Genomic DNA, 19,056 nt, shown 5'->3' with positions numbered 1-19,056 from the left:
AGCCCACAAAATTTCAGAAAGACTGCTGCAGTAGTTTTTGAGATATCTTACTCACCGTTGTTAAAATGGCTTCTTGGATGTCGCATTTTTATAATAAACGTAAATATTTTTCCACAAAAATTACCAAATGTTCTTTAAATGTTGCTTTTTAAGTGCAAAAAGTTCATTTTTTTAAAAAAAGAACACAAACATTTGCCTCTTTTCGGCCTCCTGACTAGGTATAACCCCTTAAAGCTGGGTTTACATTAGTCCAGTCCAGTGATCCAGTCCAACGCTGGATTGGAATTGGAATAATATAAACAGTGTTTCATTCCAGCACAGTGTTCTCATTCCAGCAAGTTTCGCCTGGATCGAAAATCTATTTTCTAACCCAATATTCACCCCCACCGTTGAAACCACGACATTCCAGCGTCACTGGAATCGTCTATAGGGCTCCATCCAGTGCTGGCTGCAGCATAGTACACGGTGTACATGTGTTTACAAAACACCACTAACAGTCTCCCACTTCCAACGGTGCAAAAAAGACTGGAATAATATAGACATCGAGTCAATTTCCAGTCAAACCATTCACTGGATCCAGCGACTGGACTAAAGCTGGGTTTACATTAGTCCAGTCGCTGGGTCCAGTGAATGGTTTGACTGGAAATTCGTCGATGTCTCCAGTCTTCTGAGCCGTCTAGACGATTCCAGTAACGCTGGAGTGTTGTGATCTCGATGGAGGGTGGTAAACGTAGACTTTCGATCCAGTCGAAACCTGCTGGAACGACAGCACTGTACTGGCACGAACGCACTGTTTACATTATCCCAGCTCCAATCCAGTGCTGGACTGGACTAATGTAAACCCAGCTTAAGACGCGATCTCAGCCAGACTGCGGGGATTAGTAAAAGTTGGGCGTCCGGGAAGAGGCGAGTAAACAGCGAGCAACGAAAGATCGCTGACACTTACGATTAGAGACGCTAAACGGGTGCACGGTGGTTGCCGGCGACACAGAGAGCAAGAGAGGCCGTGTTTTAAAAGAGGGAAAAATGGAGTGCCGCCAAGAGGGGATGCATCTGCGAAAGGCATTCGCCCCTTTTTTTTCCCGCGCGCTCCGTGGCGTCGCGTCGCAACGTTGCATCGAGTGCCCGTGCCATTTCCACGGTTAGTGAACTCCGAATGGCTCCCTCGGCGAGCCCTCTCAATTTTGTGCCTGGAGGTTCCAGCATAGGTACGGAAAATACGGCCCTACGTCGTCTGCTAGCGTGCTGTCAGGTCAAGCAGCCCACTGCTGCGCGTTTCGAGATTTCCACCGCGACGAACGATGAGCCTAGCGCCCGCTTTCTCTCTTTCCCTTTATCACCCTCGCTCCCTTCCGTCCGCGTTGTTCGCCTCACCTCTTTCCGCCCTACCCGCCGCCGCCCCGCGGTGAATTGCCCGGGAAATTTGTTGCCTCGTCAACGAGCCAACAGCCGTATCTAATGTCGTTGTGAGCTGACCCGTGGACGCCCGGCCAGGTCGCGCGAACGCGCGATAATTTATTCTGACATCATAAGCGATTCGAAATGTACCACCAGGGAGGATCGTGTTGTCGCCATTTCTTTGGCAGCGGGATGTTTGAAGGACTTAGCCTGCTCGCTGGGCGAGGCGGGTTAATTGGACATTGGAGGATCCCTTCGCGTTCAATGGGGCGAGTTGATTCGGTTACGAAAATTTCAAAATTTTCCTCCGCAGGTACCTCTACCTCTCGTCTCACACGGTCGCGCTTACTACGGCCGAAATCGAGTTAATTCGTCTGTAATCGGGAGGAAATATATAATTCTAAATGCATTGGAGGTGATTCTGCTTGAAAAGTGACCTAGGCAACAGGTTGAGGAAGCAGTTCAACATGGAGCAACGTTGTTATTATTTTCTTGATTTCGTTTATTTCCCAGAAGATATTTTTGAAGGTGGTGAGCGTAGAAGTACCATCATCCTAGCAAATGACGCGCTGGTCGACTGGCGCGGTTTCAGAAATAGCGGAGAATTTTGGACATCGTGTTTTGCTATGATCGGGTAGGATGCGAGCGAGTTGAAGCAAGTTACCATTAGGTTTAGGTAAAAAGCTTACAAGGGAAGTTCGGTAAACCCGAACGTCTCGATTTTTTTGAAACTGTACAGGTTTATGGAGGACCCGGTATGGAGAACATTTTAGTGTTTAATTTACAAATTTTAAACAATTTGATTACACAGTTTTATAGGTCATAAAAAGTCGCCAAGTTTTCGTTCTAATAATTTCTTTATATCTGTAGTTTTCAAGATATAGAAGAAAGTAGGAAGTCACACATTAACTTTTACGGGTTGTCTTCACTGATACTTCTATTGAGGTCTTCTACAAATCTGCACAGCTTAAAAAAATCGGAATGTATATTGTTTATAAACTGTGATTTTGATATACTTGTTCTTGGTGTGGCCATAGAATTGTCTTAAATAACGTATTACAGTATGTCATTACGCGTAGAATATCTTATTTATAGTTATATCTATAGCTATTACCCGGCGAATAAGAAGGTTTAATTAGAAAAGGAGAGTGTATTTGATATGATTTGATATTAGCCCCTTACAGTCTGAGCAGTATATCTCCCAAGTACGTATATCAAAGTTTGAGTAGCAATTAGTTGCTGATTTTATTCCACTTTCTAAAACTAGAAGAAATCGTAATTCCGTAAAACTAAATGAATTACTATTTTCGCAACTACTGTGCTGTATTATTTCCTATTCCAGAATTGTGTACCCTGTGAAATATTTTTTATACACTAATCGTCACGGAAGCATAAAGAGATTTATCTCATTCGTAACAACCCCTGAAATATTTCCAGAAGAAGCATCAATTTCAAGTCAGCACATATATTTCGTTTGTAGTTTACAAATATCGTAATATTTCCTTTAAATTATTACAGTATATTTGATGAAATATTGTAGTAACTGATACGTAAACCCATAAATTTCAACGCACTACGTGAAAAGCGTGGAGTAATTCAACCCAATGGGAATACATGTATGGCCGTACCTACATAGGTACACTGCTGCCCAAAACTTTCGAATCACTCTCTGAGTCCAGTAAAAGGATTTCGGATCAGAATTTGTGGGAGGAAAGAACATTGCAATCTTCACTGAAACTATTTAAATGCATTTGGCACACGGTATGATTTTAATGAAACTCAGCAAGTGGTATCAAACTTTTGCTGAATCGCGTGCATTTACCTACCTGCCATCCACCAGCTTCAAACAGTGGATACACCATTTTTTAACTTTCTCGGTATTTGTTCTTAAATTTCGATATCGTCCGCTGCCAAATTGTTATGCTCCCCGTGAAGCAGCCTGTACATATGTGCACACAGTGGCTGGTAATATTAGAAGCTTCCCCTGTTTGTATAGCACGCGTGGTCATACCGGAACGATACGTTTCAACTGTATCCTTTCCCGAAAGCTTCGCCCAGTGTTTACTTTAACCCCAATGACACCCTCCGGCAAGGGTTGCCACTCAAACAGAATCGGTCACCGAGACATTCGTGGTCCCCCTTCGAGCAATCTTACTCGTCCTTCCACTTTGTCAAGGCTGTGACAGTCGGTTGGTATCGAGATTTTTTAGAGCGTTCCCTGCTCATCGAAAAATATCTCTCAGGTTCTTCTTTCGCCAGACACTTCAAGGGTTCGAGGCTGATCCTTTGGTCATATTTATTCGGTCGTCGCAGCATTGAGTTAAAACAGATGGGCAAAGAAATGTCACTGTTCCATTCCCAACTATGTTTGCCCCAGCTTAGCATAATTCAAAAAAAGGTTCCCGAAACCATCAGACCTTGATGCATGTATAATAACAAATGATTATCTTTGGGTTGAATGTTACGTTAAAAATATAAAAAGAACAAAAAATTCACGTTGTTTCGTACAGTATGCGGGTGTAACTTCTGAGGTGATTAAGGCACCCAGAAGTGATGAATAGAAGTGCAAACGCTCGTCCTAACCACCAATTAATTAGTATATAACTAATTTGGCTGACATCGAAGCTAAAACTGGTCACGTTTAACATTCAACACCTTCTCCAGGTGCTCTACGAAATCTTTTCGTTACTTCTACGTAGCTCGGATGCTATAAAACGCCCGGTGTACACCAAACTCATTCGGACTCCCAGTCGCCAGTGATTTGGTGATTAGCCGTTGACCCTTCAATTAGGAACACACCGAGCGGACGCGCAGGATTTATTAAGTTTTCATCGCTCAATTGTCATCGGTATCGCGACGACCGTTCGTCGCGAAGAGCAATAACTCCCTCGTCGATTAAACCTGTTCTCGAACACCAGGGCACTGTGATTTCAGGCGTGGCTTGACGCGTCGATCGTACCTACGTATATCTGAACGGGAGATCCCGGGGACGACGGCTCTCGTCGTTTTTTTTTCGGGTCAATTGTAGGAAAAGCGCGCGTATTGTTATGCCGAGCCACTGATCCTATTATTCGGTACTAATCGAGTGTCAGTGCGGGATTGAATCCCGCGCGGTGCCGGTGTCGTACCTTCCCCGGCTTGCCACGGGCGGCTCGTCGCGGCTCATAGTCTCGTATAGCTCGAAGCTTGTGAAAACCAACGGGTACACAGACGAAAAGGTATAGAGTCGCACACGTACAGCAGTCGGAAGGTGCTTGAACCCGATACCAAGTGCAAAGCTTTCCTCGCGTACTCGGCACACGTTAGCATATTCATTATCCGCCACTTAGTCGGGCCTTAAACCAGCGGTGCTTGCGGTGGGATCAGCACTATTAGTCTCTCACGCCCCCTCTTCCTCTTCTACATTCACTCCCTTTATATCTTTCTTTTTCCCTCTGTCCTTCACCGCCTTTTGCTATCATTTCCTCTTCCCCATACCCTCCCTACTTCCCTGACACCCCATTCCTCCTCCACCCCCAACCCGTCCGCCGCCTCCTACCATCTACCTCTTTCTACAAGCCACCCCTCTCCCCCGCCGCCCCCGTCCTTTCAACTGATACTTTGCTCACTTGGTTTGAGCTTGGTCTGTGTTTCCTCACCTTCGCGTTCTTTCATCTGTTTTCTTATTCGCCTCTGGTGTTCCTTCGCGGTTATTTCCTCTCCTTGCTGGCGCGCTTCCCTTTCTTCCCGACCCCGCTCACCCTTTTTTCGGGCGCACTCGTTTAACTTCTTGTTTCCCTCGACTCTGGTCGCCTGACGTCCCTTTAATGTTTTTTTTTCTTCTTTCTTTTCCCTCTCGCGAGCTGTAATTTACCGTGGTTGCCTGTGTGTATACTTCGACGTGTCCAGTCTTCTTATTGGCTCTCGAAGGATTTCGCCCGAGTCATGATAAAACGATAAAATACGATATGATCCTCTGAAGAGAATCGGTTCTGTCTCTTCCGTCTCTTTATCGAGCTGTTCTAGCCTTTTTGCTGATCAATGTTGCGGCGCTCTACGGCCGCGTCTTAATTATGGATGTTTACTTTGGTCTTAACCCTCACTGATGATAAAGCACTACGCTACGATCATTTTTCAGAAAAATGTTATGCTTAATAATTGAAGAATTTGTATTAAAAAGCACTAAAAACTGGCAACCTGCCTGATCTGAGAAAACCTCCCTCGTGAAACGCAGATTCGTCGTATTTAGTTGAAATGACGGCTAATAATAATAAGTAAAAGTGTTTCAGAAGTGATTGCGCGTAATTCGGGAAACAATTTCAGACCGCTGTGTAGAATTGTAGAGCGATTATGCCGTCCCCTTTATGTTTACCTACTGTATTACGTCATTTTCAAATTACAAGCTCGCAGATTTTGAAATTTTCATAAACAGACGGAAATTTTATAAAATACTTTTAAAGCGAGCTTTACGGAAATGGGAAATGTGTACTTCGATTTAATTAATACAGCTTGCAGAATTTCCACGCCAGGTTGTTTTAGAACGAGGGACCTTAAACGTGCTTAAATATTTCGCAAATTGAAATTCAGTGGAAACTTTTCATTGAAATAGGTTGCTGCGTGCAAAGCTCGATCGAATTTTTTATTTCCTTTTGTAAATAGATAAAAATTCTTTCACCTCGATGATTACAATAAACAGATTCTGAACATATTTAGAAACACAACTGGAATATGACTGCATTCGCTGTAACAAAAAGAAAGAGGATTGAACTACTTAAAATATACCATATTTCTTATTTTTACGCTAACATTCCTTATTTCCAATAACGTCCCTTATTTTTAAGGAATAACTTTTTACCGAATATATACGCGAACGTTCGATAATTTACGACAAATGTGTACGAAATATTGCCTTTTGCTCGAGACCAATCAGTGCATCAGGAATCTGTCGTACGACTGGTTTAATGGCAAGTTTCTTGCACGAAATTCGACGATTAGTTTCCTTTCGCGCATCTGCTAACTTGTTTCTTCCTGCAGAGGCGGGCGAAGCGTGCAGTAGGCATGATCGATCGTCTAGACGGCATGAAACGAGACAAAGAAATCAAGTGCACTCGAATTCGCCAGCCCTCGTTACCCTTTGTTCAGATAAATACACGGTACGCATGTAATTACGCGCGCTCGGTTAAAACGCTTCGCTTTCCTTTGGAGCAGAATATCACAACGTTTCCTCCCGATGGAGAATGGAATTGAAACGAATTCTGTTTATACAACACATTAATCTCAGAAGAATTTCATCCTTCCCTAAAATACTTTGTAATCGGTACAATAAATAGATGGCTTACAAAAGCTCGTTTAAGGGGTTAACATGTATATTCGGGAATTTTTTGGGGAAAAACTTGAAGGCTTTTTTAATCAAACATTTATGTATTCGAAAGTGTACATGTTAAACTACTTTGTAGTAATTTTTGCGGTTTAAAATATAAATAAATAAAAGAAACGTCAGCTATCCCTCGGCAGCGATTTTTTTTTCTCATTAATTTGCGGTGATCGGTCTAATTTTCACCTGGTTCATCCGAAATAAAAAAAATCGAGGGAATTTAGTTAGTATATTAGATTATCTGGTTCTTAATCGCTCATTATCCCGAAAAACTAATTCGCTACAAAATGGCAGTTGCTCGTAGCAAAAGTATCGATTTTCGCCACAAAATTGCTCTCTTTTTTCATCATTTTTCATCTGTAAAATAAAATTACGCAACGGAGATGAAAAATCCACGATTAAGGACTAGATAATCTACTAACTAAATGTGGTCGAATTTTTTATTTCTGATGATCCAGGTCAAAGCTACAGTGGTCGCCGTAAAGTGCTTAAATAAAAAAACGCTGCCGAGAGATCGCCTGTGATTTCGTTATTTATATAGACATTGCATTGCAAAAAAAAACTACAAGAACTTTAAAATATACACTTTCGAATAAACAACTGTTTAATTAAAAATGCCTTCAAGTTTTTTAAAAAAAAAATCCCGAAAATACTTGTGTTTGCAGGCCTTACAGGTAGGCATAACCCCTTAACAGAACGTATATTGGGCTAATTATGACATGAGCAGTGAAACTTTGCTGGTATATAGGCTAGGCCAGGAGTATCGAACTTCCCCACTCCGAGAGCCGCACGAGTCGGGCCCCCGGTCAGCCGGTTCCCCCACTTATTTTTCTCCAGGCGTTGCACTAGACCCAGCAGGGAGAGAGTGCGGCACCCGGAGGAGAAATTCATCAGAATGAAGTAAGTAGGTGTGGAGGGGGCCGCTCTCCTACGGCTCTACGGAGCAGGCGAAGAGGGGAAGGAGCCACTGCGGCTCGCGAGCCGCTAGTTCGACACCCCTGCCCTAGGCCTCCGGCCGGGTATCATGAGGCAAGGGGAACACTTTTCGAGTGTACCTGCTCGAGCCGAAGCGGCTTATTCGTGACGCTTAGTCGCGCCACAGCGGTCCTTCGAATAACGAATAACGAGGAACGAATAAAAAATAAAATAAAAATAAAAAATTTAAGCGAATACAAATTTAGTCGACTAAAAATTTATTCGTTATTCTCGAATAACTTCACTGTATTCGAAATTTGTATTCGAAGGTTAGTCGAAGAACAATTTAGTCGAATAATGCCCAACTCTGAAACCGCTCCAACCATTTGGATGAAAATTTAATCAGAGATGCAGAAAACCATTCCCTACGATGTGTCGGGAGCAGATTATCGAGATAAATTCTTTAAAAAAAAAAGATAAATATTTTTCATACAAGAAATTGATAAAATCGTATTTTTCAACATAAAAATTGTTATTTTTTTCCCCTCGAAAATCTACTTCCGACAGATCGTAGGGAATGGTATTCTGCATCTCTCTTTAAATTTTCAATGCTATATTGTGGACAGCTGAAAACTTGCAACTTTTTCATAACACTATACTGATAACTTTTTGTTCGTTGTTTGTATTTCTTCCTGTTTAAAATATTGAGCTGGATACATGCTCGATCCCACTCAAATCGTGAATGTATCCAAACCGTTCAAAACGTGGAATTGAAAGCCACTCTGTAAGTGTCGAAATGGTTTTTGTTGTCATTCTGTGATTTCAAGTTCCATTCTGCGTTAAGATCCGTTTGAAATGTATTGCGTGCGATCGATCCCTCGCACGTCGCACATGTATATGAATGAAATACGTAAAAATATCTATTTTCCTATATAAGCAAGTGTCACTGTTAATTTAAATCCGAGAAATTAGCATTTTCAATTCGATTATCGCATGTATCAAGATTTACGCGCACAATTTACTTGTAATTTTTAATGTAACTTTGGGTTAGTTCTACATATTTACATACGTTTCTGAATGAATATTTTACATTATCGTCTGATCATCTATTTGCAAGAAGCCCTAAAACAAAAATAGCTTTATTAAAAAGCTATGTGATTGTTGTATGAATTACATTTTGCATTCCAAAAGAAGGAAGAACAAAACTCATTACGCCTATTCATTAGGTTTATCAAGCACACCTGCGAAAGATAAAAAAAATTATAAATTCTTGCAAACAAACTCGAGTTCTTTAAATTTTTCCTGCTTACACAGTTTTTTCACTGATGCAAATTGAAATGTTGTAACATTCGCATAGACGTGCTTACAATAATGAAATGTGCCTGTACGTACCTTTTATTTATAATCCATGAGTTTTTAATGATGAACTGTACTAAAATATGTGATATAAAAAAGGATAAAATTACAATGCAGTAATATATACAATAATTAATCGGATTTCCGTTATTTTGTGTTATTTAATGGCGTTGAATCTGTATCGACTGTTAAGGGAGGATGGTGCATCGATTCCAAAATATATATAAAAAGAAGTCATTAAGTAAATCCGTTCCTGGTAAATATTTGCACGAATTATGCCAAAATAACATTTTCAAAGCTGGGATGGGGCCTGCCTGTAAGGGATTTCGTTAATCAGATTGAACCAATTATCTAGCCCCGACAGGGGACCCTGAACCGAAATACGTTCGCGGAATATAAGATCTCGCATAATCACAGGCCTGAGAAGAAACTATCGAGCCAAATAGAATTTGAATAAGGAGCTTAGAACCAGCTTCGAGGCGAGATGCCTTTCGAATAATTTCGAGAAACGCTTTCACGTGCCACCGACGAACATTAAATTCCTGCTAGGTACCCCCCCATGGAATTTCGATAACGTTTCAGCAAGAATGCCACACTTCGCAATAGTAGAATATTACAAATTGCTTCATTTTTATACAGCAAATTCTCCAATTGGCTTGTTTGTTTTTATTAGTCCATTGATTATTGAATAAAATTAACCCAATATATAGGGTGTCCTATGCAAGCAGATTAGACTAGGTCTTTAAAACATTTAGGAAAAACAGAAAATATCACTAGGCAAAATTGTGGTTTTCGATTTTTTGTGTTTCTATAGCATTGTTGAGTATTTACAGCTTATGTGAATCTCCGCACATGCAAAATGCAATTTTATTTTCTTTTCAATCGGAAGTCCATACTTTTCAACGCAAAAATTGATACAGCTCTTTAATTTCTATAAAAGAAAATACTGAGATAGTATTTATATCTGAAAATTACTAGTTTAAAAATTATTGTAATATAAAGTAAAATATTGACTCACACTATTACACTAACTACTTTACATATACCTCTTTGTTTACGTTTACTAATAAATTTGCCATGTTTGTAAACATCGTTTATTTCTAACATCTGAGGGTTGAAGAAATCTTGATGACAGCAGAGAAACAAAATCGATACAATTCTATGTAAAATATAATATTTAAATTATATTTTATATTTTATAATTAAATTATATTTCAAATTAGAGTTGAGTAGTAAACGATAAATACAAAATAGTATGATACTACAGGAATCATAATAATAATTTTTTAACATCATGTATATATATATTTTAAAAAATTCAATGTTAATATAAATAATTGTAATACGAAAATAGAATATTAAATTGGTTAGCGCAGTGAATTGGAGCAGCAGATTGCCGCGAGAAAGGAGCAAGAGTCTCCGATTTCCGGCCAAGGAGTATAAATACCGATCGACAACGGTTTTCAGCCGCCGCGCATCCAGGTTCCTTCGACGGGGATTATTAATTTTAGCCGCGGAGCGGCCAGGAAGATCGGAGATAAAATCGACAGTGAGAAGTTATGGAATAGATTGACCGAAATGAACCGCGGCTCGTTGCGCGTATGGAGGATTTAATACAAAGGCGACGGGCGCGCGATAACATTCTACTTAATCACCGTAATGTAACCCCTATCTATCAAGCTGAGGAGGTCAGGCTCGTACCTTTTAAATCTGACCGTACGTATACACCTTTCACCTTGATTCCTCTCCTAACGCAATGATCGCCCGATTGCGCAATGCAACAAGAAGGACAGAAGGGGGCAGTGGCAGGGGGTGGGGGGAGGAAGCTGCACGAAACGACGGGGACGGGGCAACCGGGGAGGGAGGCTCGTTTATACACCTGGCAACAAGACATTCGGCCGGATGTAACCTTCGCGGTGTGTAACATCGGCAAAACGAAGATAAAATCATAGGAGCGGACGCGCGAGGGGTGGAGAAAAAGAAGAGGAAGGCAGTGAGATACAAGAGGAGCAAGGAGTACAGTACCTGCAGCCGAGGTGCAACTTGCAGACTCACCTTTGTTTGAACACGCAGGACTCTCGTTTCTTTCTTTTCCACCTTCCCTCTACCTCCCTTTCGCTCCTTCTCCCCCCTTTCTCAGCCCCCAGTTCCTTCTCTCTTTCTCCACCTTCCCGAGGTTCCTTCGTTTCTCCCTAACTGGCTGCATGCTTCCACGTTCCCCGCGAGCCGGTGCCGCGCGCGCACGCGTACCCCGAGGGTTACGCGGGATTTATGTGTGCGCGCGCGCGCGCATGTGCATGTTGAAATTTATACGCACGGTGCACACCCGGTGTCAGGGATACATACTTCTCTATCTGAAAAGCGCCTCTCGACCGGCCGGCTAAGTATCGCCGGCTATTTTCGTTCTGAAAAGAAAATCTTAAAGGCTAAGACAGCCAGGACAAACATATTCAGCCACTGGTCGGTCGGGCAGCGGCTGCCACGTCGACGTTCATTGATCGGCCACTTTGATTGCCCCTTTCTTTCGCTCGATGACTTAATGATTAATCATCTTTGCTTCATTCCGGACTTTGTTTTCGAGGATACTCATTTCTCTGGTTCCTGTTCGTGTTTGTATGTAGCGGCTCTTTTGAATGCTGGTAGGGTAATATGATGTGACATATTCTATTGGGTCGGTGCAAAAATTCGTTCACTCACTGTTAGTGTTCTCTCTTAAGAATGCTTTCTCGAGAATTTTTCGAGAAATTTTATAATTGCGTATTTCTTATTTCTCGAGAAATACTATAATTGCGTATTTCTTATTTCTCGAGAAAGACTATAATTGCGTATTTCTTATTTCTCGAGAAATACTATAATTTCTCGGGGAACTTAAGTCTAGGAGAAATATTATAAATCTCATTTATTTTAGTAAATGAATGTATTAGTAGTTAATCGCGAACGTATAAGCACATCTAAAATTTATAATACATCTTATTAATAACATTAGAAAATCGCAGTGCAGAAGATTCGATATTATCAACTGCTCAAGGTGCTCTTAAATTCTTATTTAGCAATTTAGAAAAATTGTATACTGAATTAAGTACTTAATGATTTTCTTGTGCCTATTAAAGAAGAAATTTAGAAAAGAGGAGATAAGACTATCGTATCCCGTATAACATTTTTCATTTAACAGCCAAGATAGATACACATAAAACGTGGAAATATAACAGTAACAGATTTTCCCACAAAAAAGAAATAGATCCGCTGACGCTACATTAGATGCATTGTGCTATTTAAAAATAATTTTTAAAACCAAAAAACAATGTTTCGCTTAGTGCAAATTTTGTATTAACTAAATAAATTTACCAATTATATTTAATATCTACTCTTTCATTTACGCAAGTTTTATATAAATTAGACAAGAATAATCGTTTATATTAAAGTTTTCTTGTGTTTCTGATAAATATTATCAACATTATTCCAAAAATATAATTTTTTCAATATTTCTTTCAATTTCTCGAGAATTCTCGAAAAATATGATCTGATTTCTGATTTCTCGAGAAACAAAAAATATGGAGAAATCAGGAACACCACTCACTGTCAAGTTCACGCGCGTTACGAACAAGTAGCACGTTTCAATTTTCTTACGAAAAGTAGCCCGTTTCGGTTTGCCACGAAAATCATCACACTTGATCAACACACAAAAGCGTGGTCGTGTAGACGTACCTTTAGGCCCGAAGCGAAGCGCGGATGTATTTTGCTATTCTGTTCTACACATCCTACACTAACTATACATGTAAAATTTAATCCAAATGAGAGATCTAAAGTTCGCGCACTTCTCTCGTAGGTATTAAAACGAATAAGCTTACGTAAGAACCTTCCACGGTCCTCCCAAGTATAGGTGTACATTTCTAATGCCTAGTACGACGCGTAGCAAAGTAGTTAACTCATTCCGAGCTGCGATTTAGCTGCGCCGAGCGCAACGCCGAGGTACGTATGTACATATCGCACGTATCGGGATCGATGTTTCAGAGCGCGTTCCACGCATAGGTAGGTTAACAGGACGCGTCTCTCGTATCAGAAATTTGTCTCGCGGCGCGCTTCATCCACACGCCCATCCGTTGGTGGCAGGGGCATACGTATCTCGCTAACTCGAGAGCACTTGGCCGACTGATACAGGCACTTCGACTAGTCATTAACACCTCGCAAAAGGAAAACAAAGAACGAAAAAAAAAAATGGTGGATCGTCGGGAACAGTGCAGAGAGAAACTGGCAATCTCGGGTGCGTTTACGTGTTTTCCCTCCCCTCGCCGCCGCCGCCGCCCCTGGCCCCATCCCCCTTAGTCGCTCTTCTCTCTCGCCTGTTACTTCCTCTCTCTCTCCTCTCCTCCGCCTCTCTAGACGGTTGCTCGAGTGTACGCAACAGTGTACGAAGATGCACTTACGCGATGCAGGTACGCGTAATTGCGCGCATAATTTAAGGGCGCGCCGCGACTCGAATATATGACCCTCGGTGAGCGGTGTACAAACCGAGAATACACCGTACGTCCAGCTGAAGGTGGGGCGAAGGGTGCCGCGGGGGGCGGGGAGGCTGTTGGGGGTCAAGAAATGCGGCTCTCCGGGAGAAACCGGCACTTTAAGAAAACCGATCCGTCCATTCATCGGGAAACGATTAAATTGATAGCTCGCCACCACGCGAGCAACTGACGCCGCTCGTTCCCGTGGTTCCATTCGATGCCCGTTTGCTCCCCACGATGGACAAAATTCTTCCTTCGAAACGTTAACGACAACCGCCGTTGGCTTCGTCGAATTTCTCCACGGAACGATCAGATGATCGTCGGTGGATCTTGTTGGCCGTGTTTAAGAAGCGAGCTCGTACTGACTCTAGCCCGTCCGTTTTGCATGCAATTGAGAGAAAATGGTGTTACTGGGTGGATGGAGGGGATTAGCGCTGAGTGGCATTGTCTTCCATGGCGACATTTAGGGGGGAATCTCGTGTAACAACCCCTAAAATTCTGATTTTTTTCTTTTAAAAACTATCGCATAAATAATGAGAAGGATCGATGTGCAAAAAATATTTTCTGCAAGTTTAAAGTTGCCTCCTTATATCCCAAAAGAGTTTAATCCAATATGACGAACAGTTTTTTTTTTTTAAATTCTTAAATACCTGTTACTTTTGGGGCTGTTAGACGAGAATCCCCCCTGAACGATGTGTTCACCGTTTCCTACCACTCAGCGTTGCGTTGTCAGCACATGATATAATTTGTTACATGTTTGTAAAAGACCTCATAATTTCGGAAACACGTTTTGTTGGCAGTTTTGATAAATGACAAGATTTGAAAGAAACGAGTGAATTTGAATTGTGGAAAACTAAGACTGAAACTTTACTCCATTTTATGGAACACAGCAGAGTATAAGCATTAAATTGTTTAATTTGATTATCATTTTTGGGTAATAGCATGTTTTGACAGTACGTCAACATATAAATTAGGAGAAAATGAATGCACTCGTTGTTTAAATATTCTAAAGGTATTATCCATTAAGAAATTTTGATGGCCAATTACGAGCGTGTAATTCAGTAAAAATTGAACTGTACCACAATTATTTAAGTCCAACGAAAACGAGCAAATTCCAGAAACTTTATTTTTATTATAAGTCTAATAGCAGTTCTGTGTTAAGCAACTGAATGTTCTTGAAATTGTAAGAGGAAATTGGTTAGCATTGCAACGGCTATAAAAATCATATTAATCTGCCTGAAATCCACGCTTAAAAATATTTTCTCCACTAGAGATGGCGCTTTTTTCAAGGAATACTCCAATCTACAATACTGAATTTACTCATTTGCCTTTAACAAGACCATCGATTTAAAAATACCCAAAATTGAAACGCAAAAAACCACGGTTTCGGAATATTTTTTTTTTACTTCGTAATTTTTATTTTAAAGTACAGTGTTTTAAGAAGCAAACAAAATTTACGAAATATCTTAAAATCTTTATTAAAGTTCTTTAAAAAAATTGTAACAAAAACTCAGTCTTCATATTTTCGCAACTAGCACCTCTGTGGTAAATTTTACCGAGTAGCGCCTCCCGCCGAGTTAAACAAAAAATAATTCTCTACGTTATGGTGTTTCTAAGATTCCACAAGATATATCTGTGATTCCACAAGAACGGACTGATAATAAATAAAACAACTTTGTGCACGAAGACCAAGACTTTTCACATTGATGTACATTTAGAAAAAAAAAACAGTATTTAATTTCTCAATGAAAACAAATTCAGAACAAGTAGTTAAGTATGTGTTATAAAGCTTCTCTACGGGGACTGCTTTGCGACAAGCAATTCGAGCTCCCCACGACGCGGGATCTGAGAATCGCGACGTGCCGCCGATTAAATGTTCCTGTTACAAAACTATTGCACGTGACACGTCGCTGTAATTCAAGAGTAATTAAGGGAACGATACTGCATGCAAATATGTACCAGCTGGGGTTAACCTCTTAATAGCCCACGTTACTCCCAGTTTAAGCGCATTTAGCCTCTAAAGACTTGATGTATGTATGTACTGCGCTGAAGTGTGTTACCCCCTTTAAACGAGGCAACAACGAATTTAACTCCTCGTGGAAGTCACGGATACGAAACTTTCGAGCAACTCGCAGGCGTTACGATAAGTCAATCGATATTTGGTTTCTTAGCCAAATACTGGGGCGGATTGTTTAAATGTTTGTACAGAACATTTTGACAACGTATACTATTATATAATTATTCGTCCGCAAAAATGAATACGACCACTGAAAAATTTTAAATTTATATTGTAATTATTCGTCACAAAAATTAGGTACAAATATAATTTTCTATATTTTTTTTGTAAACTTATTAGACTCACTGATGAGAATAAGGAAAAACTAGGCGGAACGTTTACCCTTTCATTCCAAAATTAACCTTCCACCGCGCAAAAGTAGAAAATTTAGTAGGTAAGTATTTTTTTAACACAGTCTGATGAAACGAGATTCATTTTACTTAGACACAGATGATCTGCCAAATAAGTCTATTTCCCTTTCATTACCTTGCAGCCTTGACTTCAACGCTCGCCGATTCTCAATAACACGGAGTTGCAAAATTCAGGGTCGTAAAATTTTTTATAAAAATACATGCTGGTTTTACAGGAATTTGAACTGCTAAATGCGAAAATAGCCTCGGATTTACTCCATCGCGTACAGATTTTCACAGCTTGCTTCGACGTGTTTGTGTGCTAACACGTGATTGACTGAAATTAATAGTGAAACATGAAATGTGGTATAAATGTGGAGGTGTTGTTTCTTTAATTCAGCATCCAAAAATATATTAAAAGCAGCTAAAATATTGGCAAAACTTTTTTCATTAATTAACGTACAAACCAGATTTTCACTCTGCTCCTTTTTGTTCGTGACTAACAATAAGCAGAGCATATTGGAGCAGTATTTGCTATTCTATTTTTCAAGCAGTTATCGGCAGCTGCTCTGAGTCGGTGCCACTGGATCTTTATTTCCTTTTAAAAAGTGTCGGTATCAAAGGGGAGGGAAGGCTCAGAGAGCCACTTTGGATCAATTAGCACGAGGCAAAAAGAAAGGTAAAAAGAGGGGGGATTCGGATCTCTCGGGCCTCTTATGAATGAAGACGTCATCGCTCGCATAGTTTCGATTGGACGAGCGTAGAATGACTGGAATACGAGACGTTGACGAGTGAGAAGGGATCGAGGTCCTCCCTGTCTCCTCTGACTACGGTCACTGGCACGGTATGCCGAACAAGGACAGAGGGGGCCCCCGTAATAAATGCATGGGGAGGTGTAATGGGGTGAAACTCGATAGCTACGCTGGAGGAACCTGCCACGGTGTCTATGACGTCGCGTGGCAAACTGTCATAAAGGCTGCGAGCCGAAAACTTGAAAATAACGGCGAATAAGTTAGCCCACTTACCGAATCACGGTCACCAGCCCTACCTCTAATCAATTTTTTATTCGCCCAATTTGTCGTCACACTTGCGTCTACAGGCAATGGAGGGAATTGGTAGATGGTAATACAACCGACAAGGGGAGGACACCATGTGGTAGACAACGATTTTGATGAACCTTGGCACGCTGGATCTATGGGCCTTAATAATAGATATATTTACATGGAAGTTATTAAAAATTTCATAGTGGCCGTGAGGTTTTAGTGGGTAAAAGTCCCACACTACCCTGGCGCCCCCGGGGATTTCCCTGTGACTGAGTCGGGGTGCCTTTTGAAGTTTTCCCCAAGTTAAAAAAAATAATTTATAAAAAGAATAATTTATAAAAAAAAATTATAGTTTTTCAACGTGGAGACATCTTGAAAAGGCACCCCGACGCCTCCAGAAGGGAATCTCCCGCGGGCGCCAGGGTAGTGTGGGATTTTTACCCACTAAAACCCCACCGCCACTATGAAATTTTTAATAATTTACATGTAAATATCTCTATTATTAAGGCCGAAACGCTTGGACATCTATTTACTTATTTTCGACACAGATCCATCGTGCCAAGGCATACAAATCGGTGTCCACCACATGGTGTCCTCCCCTTGTGAGAGAAGATTGACTCCCTGTGTATAAATAAAATAAATGTTGGAATAAATTGTGTTTTGTTCTAAGCTTGGCTTTCGAGTTACCCATATTCATTTTTCAAGATATCGATAAGGCTCTGTGTTCTGGAGCATTTTAGGAGAAAAGTGGGAGGCTTACTGAAGAATATCAATGCTAAGGTGGAAATGGTGAAAAAATAAAATAAATTTGATTCTTACTTATTCGGCCATATTGAAGGCAAGAATCTCCCGAGTGTACCTACTTTAAAAACGGAAGAGAGCCTTCAGTATTTAAGCCAAAAGATTGTTGGAACGTTGGGAATAATAAATGGAATCAAAATTTTTAAAAACAAACCTCTAGGCGGGATAAAATATACATTGCTTTGATGCTTATTTTGGAAGTTCGAGTCACCGGTTTCCTAATTTCTTTCCGAGTTTGAACACGTGTAAGGTGGAGTGAACAGGGCGAAAATTATAAGGATAATTGATGTGTCAACATTGCAACAGACTCTTCGTTAACAAACGTACGAAGTCGAAGACTGAAAACGTTGCTCGGAGGACAAACGTTTCATTCATCAAGACAACGAGCAAATACAAATGCGGTACTGTTCGCGAACGTTTATAAATGTGTACCTACAAGAATTGGTCTTGCGTATTTCAATTACACGAGATAAGATATTCTTAAGGTTAACAGCTGGTGTGCAACCGCAGAAAATATAAATTCCTTTTATCAGTCGAGCATTCTAATTTTTTATTGAAACAATCTAATGGAAATTATTTGTTTATTTGTTTGAAAAAAATGTTTCGAACAATAGTTTAATGGTGCAATAAACGCTAGAAACTTGCGTTAACAAAATTTTGAAAAGAGTTCTTTCCGTTAGTTATATATATATATTTTTTTAACTCTTTTGAAAAATTTGTTAACGCAAGTTTCTCGCGTTTATTGTACCATTAAACTTTTGTTCGAAACATTTTTTTCTGTCTATTGTGCTTTGAGAGTTGTACGCGAAAAAGTGGAAGAGCCAATTTGACTTCGAGGTTAGTTTTCACCCCCTTAACCCTTCGGTGGGCGCGCCCGCGGTCGCAAATTTTATATTTCATATATTTACTGTAAAAACGAGCTTCAGGTGGACGTGGACTAATTTCCTTTTCTATGTTGTATTCTATGTTCATTGAATAAAATATTATTAACCCTTCGTGGCCACACCTTCTTAAAATCACAAATTGGTCACGCTGGGTTCCCTGTACCCCAGGGTCATTTTTTTGAGTTACCATTTTCGTATTTTTCAATCTTTTAATTTTCCAGCGATAATTGCAGGGGAGAGCGGGAAAAAAACGTAACACTTTTTACATTTGGCCTCGCTGCCAATTACCTCTCACAGATATAAAAACGAAAATTATGCCTTAAGTGTGTTTCGTGGTCTATCATTTGACCACAAATTCCATGATAAGTAGCCAAAAGAGTTACGACAATTTTCCGCAGTGACTG

At 40.5% G+C, this 19,056-nt stretch overlaps 1 protein-coding gene across 2 annotated transcripts in view; it reads left to right on the top strand.

The window, feature by feature from the left end:
• The window catches only part of LOC143375348 (netrin-1), a 270,168-nt gene that overhangs the window by 163,742 nt on the left and 87,370 nt on the right, over window positions 1–19,056 (top strand). The window lies entirely within an intron of this gene.

The sequence above is a fragment of the Andrena cerasifolii genome, chromosome 1, assembly GCF_050908995.1.
Source record: "Andrena cerasifolii isolate SP2316 chromosome 1, iyAndCera1_principal, whole genome shotgun sequence".
Classification (NCBI taxonomy): Eukaryota; Metazoa; Arthropoda; class Insecta; order Hymenoptera; family Andrenidae; genus Andrena; species Andrena cerasifolii.
Note: the sequence above shows the minus strand (reverse complement) of the source record. Positions and strands in the feature narration are given on the sequence as shown.